The following is a 13,157-nucleotide window of genomic DNA, read 5'->3' as shown; positions in this document are numbered from 1 at the left end:
AATGCATAACACTAGTTCACAGAAATGGGATTCATAGGTAGATTCTTCAAAAGCACAGTGGATTTTGGAATGACTATGAGAATGTTTAACCAGAACTCTACGGGAGTGGGGAATGTCATGTAGAAGTGACTTTGTTTTAGTAACTCCTACTTGCACTTCACCTCCAGATCCTTGCATAAACATATCACTTGCCTAGATGCTTTGGAATTGCCATAGGCTTTATTTCTTCCTTTGTGTTCAGTATCAGGGTTCAGTGTCACCCTGGACCAGTTAAAAAATAAAAATGGAACTGGGTTGAAACAGCTAATCCATCAGTGTTAGTTGGAGTGTGCTAGTATTTGTCTGTCATGTATCTTGCTGTAAAAAGAGATACTTCCAGCACAGTTTTTGTTGGGGATGGAGTTCCAGTGACATTGAACTTTTGCACCAACTGTCCCAATGACCACTAGGGGCATTGGGAGCAGTGTTCCCTCTAACAGGGATTCCCAGATGTTGTTTGCTACAACTCCCACCATCCCTAGCTGCAATAGCCTTTGACTGGGGATTATGGGAGCTGTAGTCAACAACATCTGGGAATCCCTGTTAGAGGAAACACTGATTGGGAGTATATTTAGTGAGGGTCTCCATACCTGTCCCTGCTTGCCTCTACTCTAGGACCCCTGCTCTATGACCCGTGAATTCAAATAGTGAATCAATTCATTTGGTATTCACTCGTCATGTACTTCCTGAGTTGCCAGTCCTCTTCCTTTCCTCCTAGAGAGAGATGATGGAAACATCTCTCTCCCTCCCTAGTTATCCATTACGTAGCTATTAGATAGGACTAGGACTTTCCTATCCTAATGTATTTCACCAATAAACTAGTTAAGTAGTTTAGATTCTACTGTGATCTCCATGCGTGTTAATTACATAGCTGCAACAACTAGACTCCACACTCTGTAACTTTCCCTAGTAGAATACTTTGTACTTTCCCCAAAAGGAAAGATAATCATAAAATCCCAACAGTTTTCACCCACTTCCTGTGGGTGGCTGCTGTGCCCAAATCTTGATTAATGTCTGTGACTAAAACATTTTTTAATCTGACATTAGTGTGCATGTTTGAGCACTCTAGCCATTGGCTGAGCTGCTGTGCCACAGTGGAATGTTCATAATAATGTTGATTTCACAGGGAAGATGCCATCAATGTCGACAAAAAATCCAGTGACTTGAAGTAAAGCAAAAGGTTAGTTGGGACAAACTTAACACAGGAACAAGAAAAAGAAAAATTATGGCAATGGGGGAAGCCAAGATTCTAAGCAGACGAGCTGAGAAGCACAGAATTGGGAACATGATGTGAAGGCAGGCTCGTAACAATGATAGGGCAAGGGGAGACAGTTGTCTGGGGGCCCCACTGCCTGGAGGGGCACCCCAGAGGCACCTCATGTGACTCCCCATTGCCCCCTGCCCAGCCCCAAGGCCCCTCAGCCACTTGCCCTCTTCGCCGTCTCTCCTGCTTGTTCTGCTGGCCCGCAATCGAAGCAGCAGGCAAGCTGCAAAGAGCTCCTTTTCTCCCGCCTCTCAGCTGATCGGCGGGTGGGCGGGGCTTCCACGGAGGCCTCCGTGTAGGCCGCAGTGAAGCCTGAACTCGAGTAGGGCCCAAGCAAGCCAGGAAGGAGGAGGCAGCCAGAGTGTTCTCTGCAGCAGAAGACCCCTTGCTGCCCTGCTTAACCCAGACCAGCATTTGCCAGGTAGAGTGTGAACTCCTTTTTGTGGTTACCTTTCCCGCCCCCCCGCCCCATATATAGGGATCTGCTTGCCATAGGGCTTGGATATGGGGGGGGGGAGGGACCGAGAAGTCTCTGAATATTTATTTTGAAACAGCTTGGAAAATTTGCTGACTTAAAAAAAACTATCTAAAAAGTCCTATAAGTGGCTTGTTTCATGGCAGAAAATTGCAAAAACTTCTGGAACAGTATTTTATTAATTTTATTTATTCATTCATTCATTTATAAATGCACTTATGTTCAAGTTGTTTTGCAACCCAGAAGGTCTGAGTGAGAACTGTGAAGCATGTGTGGTGCTTTTATTTTATTTTTCTTGTGTGTGAACTGCTCCCCAATAACTTGCAGGGACTTCAGGGTAAATCTGGCCAACATGTGAATGCAGCACCTCCATTCCAGAGGAGGAGATGTGTCTTAAAGGGCTTTAAAAGCCTCCTGTGAAAAACCTCCTGCAATCAAACTTGACTGAATTTGTTCAGAATTCTGAGAAAACAAACATAGGTTCACCCTGCATGGTTGAAAGTCTCCTTTGCTAATCTGCAGCGAGGGGCCCATTTTAATAATTCATCTTTCTAGTGTGTTCTAGGCATTAAAAGTAATACAAATGTATAGTACTCAATGTATATCACTATATATTGTGACGTGTGTGTGTGTATTCAGTGAAATGTATTTGCAGGCAGCATACTTATTTTGGAATATCAGACTTAAATCCTTGGGGGCCTGGGGTGTGCGGAGGCCCTGGACTTTGGGGGGGGCCATTTTAAAATCTTGTCTCTGGGCCCACTCCAACCTTGCTACGCCCCTGTGTGAAGGTGGCAAGGACTTAGAGAAAAGTAGATTTCAGGACAAAATTGTGGTATAGGAAAACCTCATACATAGTCCAGGGACAGAAAAGTCTGTATTCCATTGACAAAGAGTAGACATGCAAAAGAGTATTTGAAAGGGCTGCAGGATTGTGGCACAGAGCAGCACAGGAATAACAAGAGCCAAGAGATTAGAGTTGAGTTGTACATGAACCAACCAAGTTTTTGGCTGCTGGTATCTATTTTAAGTAATATTTCACACATTTCAATATTCACAATTTTAACACAGAGCCTGGAAGTTTAATCATAATTTGCAAGGGAAAGATTTACAGAACAAACGGCAGTGTACAGTGATCTGATCTCACCTTATTTATTTACCAACTCAGAACATGGGCAAACCATATGCAGCATTCCCTTTTCTGTGAGTCATGCTAGCCTGAACTTTTGCTCATTTCATTTCAGTATGTTCTTCTCAAAGGGTGCATATTAGGCATCTGTCTTTATTAATAGTTTAATTAGGAGCTTGAGAAAGTGAGTAATAATCAGACTATTTTTGTTGCCTCAGAGACTACAATTAAAGGACAAGTTTTGATACAGAGAGGCATGCAGCAAAAATGAGAAGCTTTTGATGATCTGTAATTAGTCATTAAATTATTTCACTCACTGTCTATGACTTTGGGCTTCCAAATCCCACATTGCATGTTTATGTACTGACGCATATATTTTCTGTTAGTTGGTACAATGTGGGTTATTATAGCCCCCTTTTACAATTTCAGCCTAGACTGCACTACATAATTTAACCAGTTGCCTCTAAGTGTGTAGGTGGCCCATTCCTGTACTGTACCCCTCCCTCAAAAGTGTATACCCTGTGAGCTGTTATTGTTTTAATGTATTTTGAACACAGTGCTATTTATGACACTTACCTTGACGAATCTAGCAGCCACATGAAGGGATTTTTGTGCTTATTTCCATGGATTTTCACATTGAACCACATGCGGAAGAGAAAAGGAGCATGCACAATGCATGAATTCTTGTGGGTTTCTTTTTTGTACTCATGTGACTGTTTTCATCCACACTAGAGGGCGGAACATTGTCAGTTAGTTGTCTGTACCTGTTCCTGTCCCTCACCACTACCCTACCAAGTTTGTGTTTTTTTAAATTTGAATTTTGTTGTGGTGTACTTCCATTTATAAAATTTGTGGTGGACTTCCACTTTATAAAACGTCTGCAGCATTTCTCCACCCTTCTGCTGAGATTCCTTTGAAGCTTGGAAAGGAAGAAAGCATATAAGAAAATGTTTTCTAAGGTTTTCAGTCTCCTGCTCTCTGGACATGGATGCTGATCCTTAATTAACCACTTCATGAAACAGTCTTTTTTAAAAACAACAACAACAACAACATTTATACCCCACCCCTCCAGTGCATTACTGCTCGGGGCAGCTCACAACATTTATAAAACAGTTACAATATAAAATCAGACTAATAAAATTAACCAGATTAAACAAATTAAAAATCCAAGCTAAAACCACAATCAAAATTAGGTTTTAAAATGACAAATTAAAATCTTAAAGCTAAAAACTAAGAATTATAAAAACTAAAAACTAAAGAACCTACCAGATATACAGAACAGGTGAAATATTAAAAAGCCTCTTTAAGAAGATGTGTTTTTAGTTGTTTCTTAAAAACACTGAGAGAGGGATCATGGCGAAGCTCTTCAGGGAGGGTGTTCCAAAACTGAGGGGCCACTACAGAAAAGGCCCTGTCTCTAGTCCCTGCCAGTTGGATCTCTGTTGGTGGTGGGGCCATGAGCAGGGCCTGAGATGATGAGTGGAGGGCCCTGACAGGTTCATACTGATGAGTGCAGTCCGCTAAGTATCCTGACCCCAAGCTGTGTAGGGCTTTAAATACCCTACACATCAATACCAGCACTTTGAATCTAGCCCAGAAGTGGACTGGTAGCCAATGAAGCTGAAGCAGGATGGGTGTAATACTTGTGAAGCGATTTGCACCCACAAATTGCGGCGGCATTCTAAGCCAGCTGAAGCTTCTGAACCATTTTCAAGAGCAGCCCCACACAGAGCACATTACAGTAGTCCAATCTGGACATTACCAAAGCATGAGTGACTGAGGTCAGGTCCGACTTCTGCAAGTAGGGTTGCAGCTGGCACACCAGCCATAGCTGGTAAAAGGCACTTCTGCACACTGCTGCCACCTGTGCCTCCAAGGACAGCACTGGGTTGAGAAGCACCCCCAAGCTGCAGACTTTGTCTTTCAGAGGGAGTGTGACCCCGTCCAAGACCAGATTTACCTCACTATTCAGATAATCAGTTTTACCAACCCAGAGCACTTCCATCTTACCTGGATTAAGTTTCAGCTTGTTTGCCCCTATGCAGTCCAAGGCCCAACCCAGAGAAACGTCCCAGAAGGATACCATGGTTGATGGTATTGAAAGACGTTGAGAGGTCCAGGAGAATCAACAGAGTCACACTCCCTCTGTCTACATCCTGGCGTAGGTCATCCACCAGGGCGACCAAGGCAATTTCTGTCCCATATCCAGCCTGGAAGCCAGACTGGAAAGGATCTAAATAATCAGATGCATCTAGGGCTGCCTGGAGCTGAGCTGCCACCAGGCTCTCCAACACCTTGTCTAAGAAGGGTAGGTTAGACACTGGTTGGAAGTTATTTAAATCATCTGGGTCCAATGAGGGCTTTATTAGGAAGGGCCTAATGACTGCCTCATTCAGCTGAGGTGGGTCCACACTTTCCTTCAGAGAGGCATTCACCACCCCAACCACCCATGGACCCAGTCCCTTCCTAGAAGCTTTCACCAACCATGAAGGGCAAGGGTCGAGCACACACGTGGTAGGCCTCAGCCTTCCAAGCAGCCTGTCCACTTCCTGAGGCAACACGGTCTGAAAACCATCCAATGTAACAGGACCAGAGGGTGCATTGGCAACATCCAGTTCCTTTTTTTTTTTTTTTTTTTTGATGACTTGACTGTAATCCTAAGCACACTTTCCTGGAAATAAGCCCTGCTTTGCTTGCTTCTGAGTAAAAAAGCATAGGTGGTGCTGTTGATACCTCTATTTCAAAATAGGAGGGTATTGGAAATTTGAAATAGGAGGAGGAGAAAGAAGCAAAAATCATACCCTGTGCCCTCTTTACTGTCTTTTGGATTGCAGAACAAGCTTGGAGCACAGTAAAGCACTAGCCTTTCTTGTGGCAACGCAGGGCAACTTCAGTTGATGTAGCCCTGCATATCATGTCAGCCAAAGTTGCTAGTAATGCCCCTTTGATGTTGCTTAGATGGCTCCTAATTTTCTGCAACATTGAATAAAAAGCAGCAACAATCACTTGGATGGAGAGAGAGTGGGGGTTGGGGTGCACACACACAAACGCAGAAACACAAATACAGAGGAATAAAAAGGGAATATGCTGTGTGTTCATCTTGTGGATCCGCTTTATACAGCTCAGTGAAGTAGGAGGAGTTGGTGCCAGAATATTGCCAGAATATTCTGGCACAGCTTTAAAAAATTTTAATGTGTTATTAATGTGTTTTTATCTATTATGATTTTATCTTTTTATGAATTTTAAATTTGTTATGTTTTAAGTTCTTAATTCTGTACACCACCTAGAGATTTTTATACTAGGCAGTATATACATTCAATAAATATTAAATAAATAAATAAATAAATAAATTAGAGCCCCTGGTGACGCAGTGCCCCTGGTGGCGCAGTGGTAAAACTGCCGCCCTGTAACCAGAAGGTTACAAGTTCGATCCTGACCAGGGGCTCAAGGTTGACTCAGCCTTCCATCCTTCCGAGGTCGGTAAAATGAGTACCCAGAATGTTGGGGGCAATATGCTAAATCATTGTAAACCGCTTAGAGAGCTTCCAGCTATAGAGCGGTATATAAATGGAAGTGCTATTGCTATTGCTATTGCTATAAATAAATAAATAAATAAATAAATAATTTTTAAAATTATATTTATTAAAACACACTTAGATGCCTGATAGGGTGAGATGGAAGAGAGGCACAACAAACATTGGGATGATGGCTAGGAAATCCCCAACCAGCACCTTTCCACAGCTTTCTTCTTTGAAGTGGAGGTTCTCCCTTTGCAAGAAAGCGAAGAACAAAAAGAAGAAAGAAAGAAAGAAACCCAATTCCTACAGCTGAACCTCCAGGATTGCACAGAAAACCACATCAGGCCACGCTGGCAAAATCCAGAAAGAAATTCTTCCTTCCCCAGATGTACACCTGTTAGACACAGCAATTATTTATTGCATAGTTAGGGGAAGGAAGAAATACGTCTGTTCTCCTATGGTCGGTCTGTTCACTTTGCATCCAGAGCAGCTGCTTATTTCATTTCATTTCATTTTGTATGGTCACTTTTACAAAAGCACACCAATCAAGCATTAAGGAAAATAAATTGCTGGTTGGAAAGAAGAAACCAGTAATTTAAGTGCTGCCTGTAAAATAGCATGCTTTGGCGAAGGAGCTTCGGGACTGCCAGCCTCTCTTCCTGCTGCAGCCTCTCTTGTTAGCCAGACTGGTGAGTTCCAGGGCTCATCAGAGTGATGAAGAGGAGTGGGAGGAAAAGGTTTCTTTCCATAGAGACTAATTGTTGTTGTTTTTTAAAGAGCAATTTCTGGCTGTTAGTTTATGGGTTTTTTAAAGCCCTCTGGTTAGGGATCTGAATCAATGCATATCCCTATCCCAAATTCTTCTCTCCCTCCACTTTCTCGGAAGTCACATTATTTATTTATTTAACACATTTGTATACTGCCCAAAACACAAGTCTCTGGGTGGTTTACAATGTTAACAGCAAGGAGGCTTCCATTTGATCAAACATGAATTGCAGTGGGCTTTTATTTTGACCAATAAAAATGGGCATGAGAGGTTATTATTATTATTATTATTATTATTATTATTATTATTATTATTATTTCAATTTCTATACCGCCCTTCCAAAAATGGCTCAGGGCGGTTTACACAGAGATTAAATAAATAAGAGGTTAGTAAATTACTACCACCTGCACATGCGCAGACGCCATGGGCATACTGGTGCCCCACGTGGGCTTTTGGAGGAGAGCTGGTCTTGTGGTAGCAAGCATGACTTGTTCCCCATAGCTAAGCAGGGTCTGCCCTGGTTGAATCTGAATGGGAGACTTGATGTGTGAGCACTGCAAGATCTTCCCCTCAGGGGATGAACCCGCCCTGGGAAGAGCAGAAGGTTTCAAGTTCCCTCCCTGGCTTTTCCAAGATAGGGCTGAGAGAGATTCCTGCCTGCAACCTTAGAGAAGCCGCTGCCAGTCTGTGAAGACAATACTGAGCTAGATAGACCAATGGTCTTGACTCAGTATATGGCAGCTTCCTATGTTCCTATGGAGAGAGTGTCACCGCAGCAGGAAGCTGCATGGAATGGCAGGTAAGCAGATAAGCACCTGCTGTACTTACTTCTAAAGGTCCCGCTCGCTGCCGCCACCACCACCCCACATGCCGCACTCGAACCAACAAACCAGTTCAGTGGCAGTACACGGTGTGTGTTGGGGCTGCAAAGCATGGCCCCTGAGGGGCGGCGGCCTGGGGTTTTTGAACCTGGTCACCCAACGGTGGCTATGCCCCTGGTTGCCTCCATTCAGTGATCTCAGCTCTTTCCCCTTGTCTCCTACCCTCCAAGTTGCATTCAAATGGATTACAAGTTTATCAGATTGTTGCCTTGCTCTGTACAGTGAAAAAAGATTGTCAGTAATATGCAAATAACAACAAAAAAGCAGTGATCTCAGGTTCTCCTAATAATGGGAACGATCCAGTCAGTTAAGCACATTTAAATCCCTTAGATGTCAAAGGGCTCTAAGCATGCACTTAAGTCTCCCATTAAGATCAATTAGACTTCAAGTGCTTAACTTTGGCTGGTCCGTGCCCTATAGTTTATTTAGTTTATTCATACTGTTCTCTGGTCTTTGGTTTGTCATCTTTATGTGCCATTCCAACAAGTTTAAATAAATACTAGTTCAATGTTCTTGATATAAGCACATATGGTGGCGGGGAGGCATCGCTGAGGTATAATTAGAATGGAAGATTGTAGCTTCTCTCACAGATCACTCTGAATTTGTGGCAGCTGTAGCAGGAAGAGGGGGCAGCTAAGAAGCACCCAAAGTAGAGACCAAGAGAAAGGTGATTAAAGGGGAACACTTTGCAATCTTTGCTCAAATCATGCCATGATTAGAAACTGAGCCTGAACAAACAGCTCAAAAAGTGCAGCTCTTTTATTTAGACTAGTGAGGTTCGTTCACACCAAACCTTTCAAACAAGACAATTAAATTCTCATTCTTGTCAAAAATGTGAGAGAGTGAACAAAAGAGCAGCACAATGTGAAAATCATGTAGCAGAGGGAAATTGCATAAAAGGAACCTATTTGCTCTCTCATGACCACTGAAACATAGATGTCTCTTACCCAATAATTACCTGAATATAACTGATGGATTGAATATGTGCTCTGAATACACATTTGGAGAATGTGTAAGACTAGTAAGGAATACTAATTAGAAAAAAGCTGCAGCCATCTTCTCATATATAATGTGTCATGCTAAGAAACCCCTGTCTGCATGCTGTGTTCTTGATATTGTATTAATGTGTCAGAATGGAATGTTTCCATCTCCACTATGCAACTGCTGTTCTCTATATATGAGGTGCCACCAAATTTATAAGAGCAGGAGAAGTGCTTTACAGGATTTCACCAAATGTCCACCTAGTATAGAATTTGTTTCCAAGAGCAAACAGCCAGGTGTTCTTCTGAAGCTCACAAACAAGACACCATCACCTGTGTTAATCAAATGTTATATAAACTTGCTAAATGAGCAAAGAGACGCCTTTTTAAGGTGATGATTCTCTTGATTGAGCCAGGTGAGAGCAACTGGCCCTATCCATTCCCAGCACAGCATCCCTCCAGTGGCTGTTGCTGCTGTTTCTCTTATGTTTCTTTTTTTTAGATTGTGAGCCCTTTGGGGACAGGAAGCCAATTCATTCATTCATTCATTCATTCATTCATTCATATCTACGTAAACCGCTTTGGGAATGTGTGTTGAAAAGCTATGAATATCCATCATATTTGTAACCTCTGAAAATGAAGGTCCTCTTCATTTCTATCATGACATTTGCATTAACTGTCATGGTTAATAGTTGTTGATAGGAGTATTACCCTTCCAACTGGACAATAAGGCACTTTGCTGTATATGAGAGGGCCACAACATGAAGAGGGAGCAAGTGCCCCTATTGAACCCAGCACTGAGTTCCTCCCAATGGCTCTTGCTTGTCTTTCTCTTACCTACTTACTTATTTAACATATTTGTATACTGCCCAAAACTCTGGGCAGTTCACAGTAAAACAAAACAGATTAAAAACAAAGTTAAAACTTAAAAACATTGCAAATAATTTAAACCAATGATATATTCTACAAATCTAATTAAAAGCTTGGGTAAATAAATGTGTCTTAAAAGCCCTATGGAAAGCTGTCAGAGATGGAGAAGCTCTTATTTCACCAGGTAGCACATTCCAAAGCCTCAGGGTAGCAACAGAAAAGGCCCATCTCTAGTAGTAGCCACCAGGCAAGTTGATGGCAGCTGCCGACAGACTGATTGACTGATTAAGTGCCATCAAGTCAGTTTCGACACTTAGCAACCACATAGATAGATTCTCTCCAGGATGTTCTGTCTTCAACTTGGCCTTTAAGGTCTCTCAGTGATGCATTCATTGCTGTCGTAATCAAATCCATCCACCTTGCTGCTGGTCGTCCTCTTCTTCTCTTTCCTTCACCTTTCCCAGCATTATAGACTTCTCAAGGGAACTGGGTCTTCGTATAATGTGTCCAAAGTATGATAGTTTGAGCCTGGTCATTTGTGCCTCAAGTGAAAATTCTGGATTGATTTGTTCTAAGATCCATTTGTTGTTTTCCTGGCTGTCCATGGTATCCTCAAAAGTCTTCTCCAGCATCAAAGTTCATAAACCACTTTGGGAGCTTTAAAATTCTTAAGAATAGAATAAATAATAATCTACATTAACTTTTCTAATAATTTAAAAATAATGTTTCAAAGGCCATCTAAGCTAATGAGCCGACAAATTCCATGTTAATGATGTGTTTCTATTGGTTGCTATTTGTTAGAAGTTAAAGATGTTTTATGGAATACATTCCATTTATTTGTCCCGAACTGATGGCAATCAATTTTTATCATCCCTCCTCTTAGTCTGCAATGAAAATGAAAATTTCCATTTTTAAGCCTTTCTTTGTACTGCATTCTTGATTGTTTTAGTTTTCCATTCCAGTGTCTTGATCCAGTATCTTGATCTACAATATATCTTCTGAAGTGGAGCAACCAGATGTGCACACAATATCTTGCCTGATATTAATGCAGCTCTGCTATTGCTAAAGAACTGCTCTTCAGGAAACGATGCATGCTTTTAAGAACTGACAACAAAGTAGCTGTGAGTCAAAGATTGCTTGTCAAGTGACCTGAAACTTCCTACTCCTTAAAGCACAGATACAAGGGAATTTGTATACAAGGGATGCTGTAGTAAATAAATGCCTCTAAGGGCCTGATACACCATGCATCAGTTAGCTTATACCTAGGCTCCATCTTACAACAGAAGTGTGAGTAGAAAATAGATTGCAGTCTGGTCACTAGAAAACTGCCTGTTTTGGTGGCCCTCAAAACATCTTCTGGTTGCTGGGACTGATGGACTGAATGAAGCTTGTCTAATCTGATCCAAGAAGGCACTCCTTTTGTTCTTAAGTAAGAGTGCACATACTTAGATCATTCAACACAGCTTAGTTATGCCTGAAGTGAAAGAGATCCTGAGCTTGTGTTCTTGTACTGTAAATTGAAAACACATCACAGGATGATGGGTATCCTAGTGGAGGAAAAATTGACCATGCAACACTGAAATCCACCCATCCTATCTTAGCATACTAAGAACAAGGACCTCCATTGAATTAAGCCCATAAAGAATAGCAAGGGGAGGAAATCCTTCTGAGCCATATTGATCCAGAATAGTTAGTGCCTCGTCTAATTTAAAATCTATTCTAAACTCAATAGCCGACAAGTACACATAAGATCACTGTTGAAGAATGCCATCTGAGCTTGAAGAGGGATCTGTGAAGAATTTAGCTGTATTAGCTTGGTTTATGTAATAATGTTGGTGTTTAAGTACAATAAAAATTATCTCTCTCTGCACTGAAGCAGTTACATTGTTTGCAACCAGTGAAGGGTCTGTTTCTTGGACTGGCTGGTTCTACCTTTGCCTTTTACAGGTTGTAGTTTTGACAAAGCTTAGGTGTTTGAGCGGCATCCAAAAACTGTCCCATGAGAAGGATCCCACAGGTAAAGGTCCTGCCCAATCAAATTAAAGCAGAAGGAACTCTGCAAGTAAAGGCTTCGGCCAATCAATTTAAAAGGTGATAACGGAGCTAAGGTTGGTCAGGTCCACCTGAACATTCCAGGGGCTGAGCCATATTGAGCGGCTAAGTAGGCTCATAGAAAGAGTTGGATGGGGTATCAGAGGAAGAGCTCTGGAGCAAGAAAAGCTGAAGAGGGAAGGAGCAGAAGGAATAAAGCAGCCCAGACAGAAGAGGCAGAGGGCAGACATAAAGAGGTGGTCACTAGGAAGGTTGAGGGGCACCTTCAAAAGAGCTGAGACTCTGGCCCAAGAACCTCAGCTAAGGAGCTTTGCCCTACATCTTCAGGAAACCTAGAAGCTGAGGGAGCAGATGGCTAATGAAGATACTTCATCTTTAGGGAGGCTGACAGTTAAGTGACTGGCCAGCAACAGTGGAGGACCAGACTGAAAACTTAATTCCTGAGATAGCAGAATAGGCAAAGACCCAGAACAGCAGTTGGAAAGTTGCTTCAACAGAACCCACAGGGCCCAACATTCTAAAGCTACCTACCTCAACATCCATTTGAGGCCAGTGGAGGAAAACAGGTCCCTTTTATTTTGAGGCTTGCGGCACCAAGGTGCTTTAGTGAGTGAGTGTTATCGCAGTGGAGAAAGGGATTTTGGATCGGGATTTTGGATCAGGATTTTGGTAGAGATTAGGACTAACCCCAGCCTAATTAGACAAATCCTTAGATCTTTAAGATGTTTAGGTATATAGTCCTGGACCACACTATTTACATATATTTAATTATTTTCTTCATAACAATATGTTGTTACATCAGCAATATCCAGTCTATCTGTGTATGATACAATGTCTGCACCCAAACACCACCAGCTGCAAGTGAGAAATTCCTCAGGTTGAATGGGTATCTGAGGGGTAGTCAGACTGGTGGCAGCAGAAGGCTGTAGAAGGTGTCCTACTGGGTACTGGTGGGGGCAAGCCTTCACAGAGCTCAACCCGCCAATACAAGTACCATCAGAAGAGCATGAATTCTTGGATAGAGAGAGAATCCTTTTTTCAGTGATACAAGCTTTATTTTGAAAAGAAACCTGCATGTACCAATGACAATGTATTAACATTAGATGAGGGGACAATCTATAGTGTGTGAAATAAAGGGGGGTTCTAAACTAAGGAAAAACAAGTTTAGAATAAGTATCACTTT

Source organism: Hemicordylus capensis, chromosome 5 (assembly GCF_027244095.1).
Source record: "Hemicordylus capensis ecotype Gifberg chromosome 5, rHemCap1.1.pri, whole genome shotgun sequence".
Classification (NCBI taxonomy): domain Eukaryota; kingdom Metazoa; phylum Chordata; class Lepidosauria; order Squamata; family Cordylidae; genus Hemicordylus; species Hemicordylus capensis.
The sequence above is the reverse complement of the archived record's forward strand: the minus strand, read 5'-3'. Positions refer to the sequence as shown.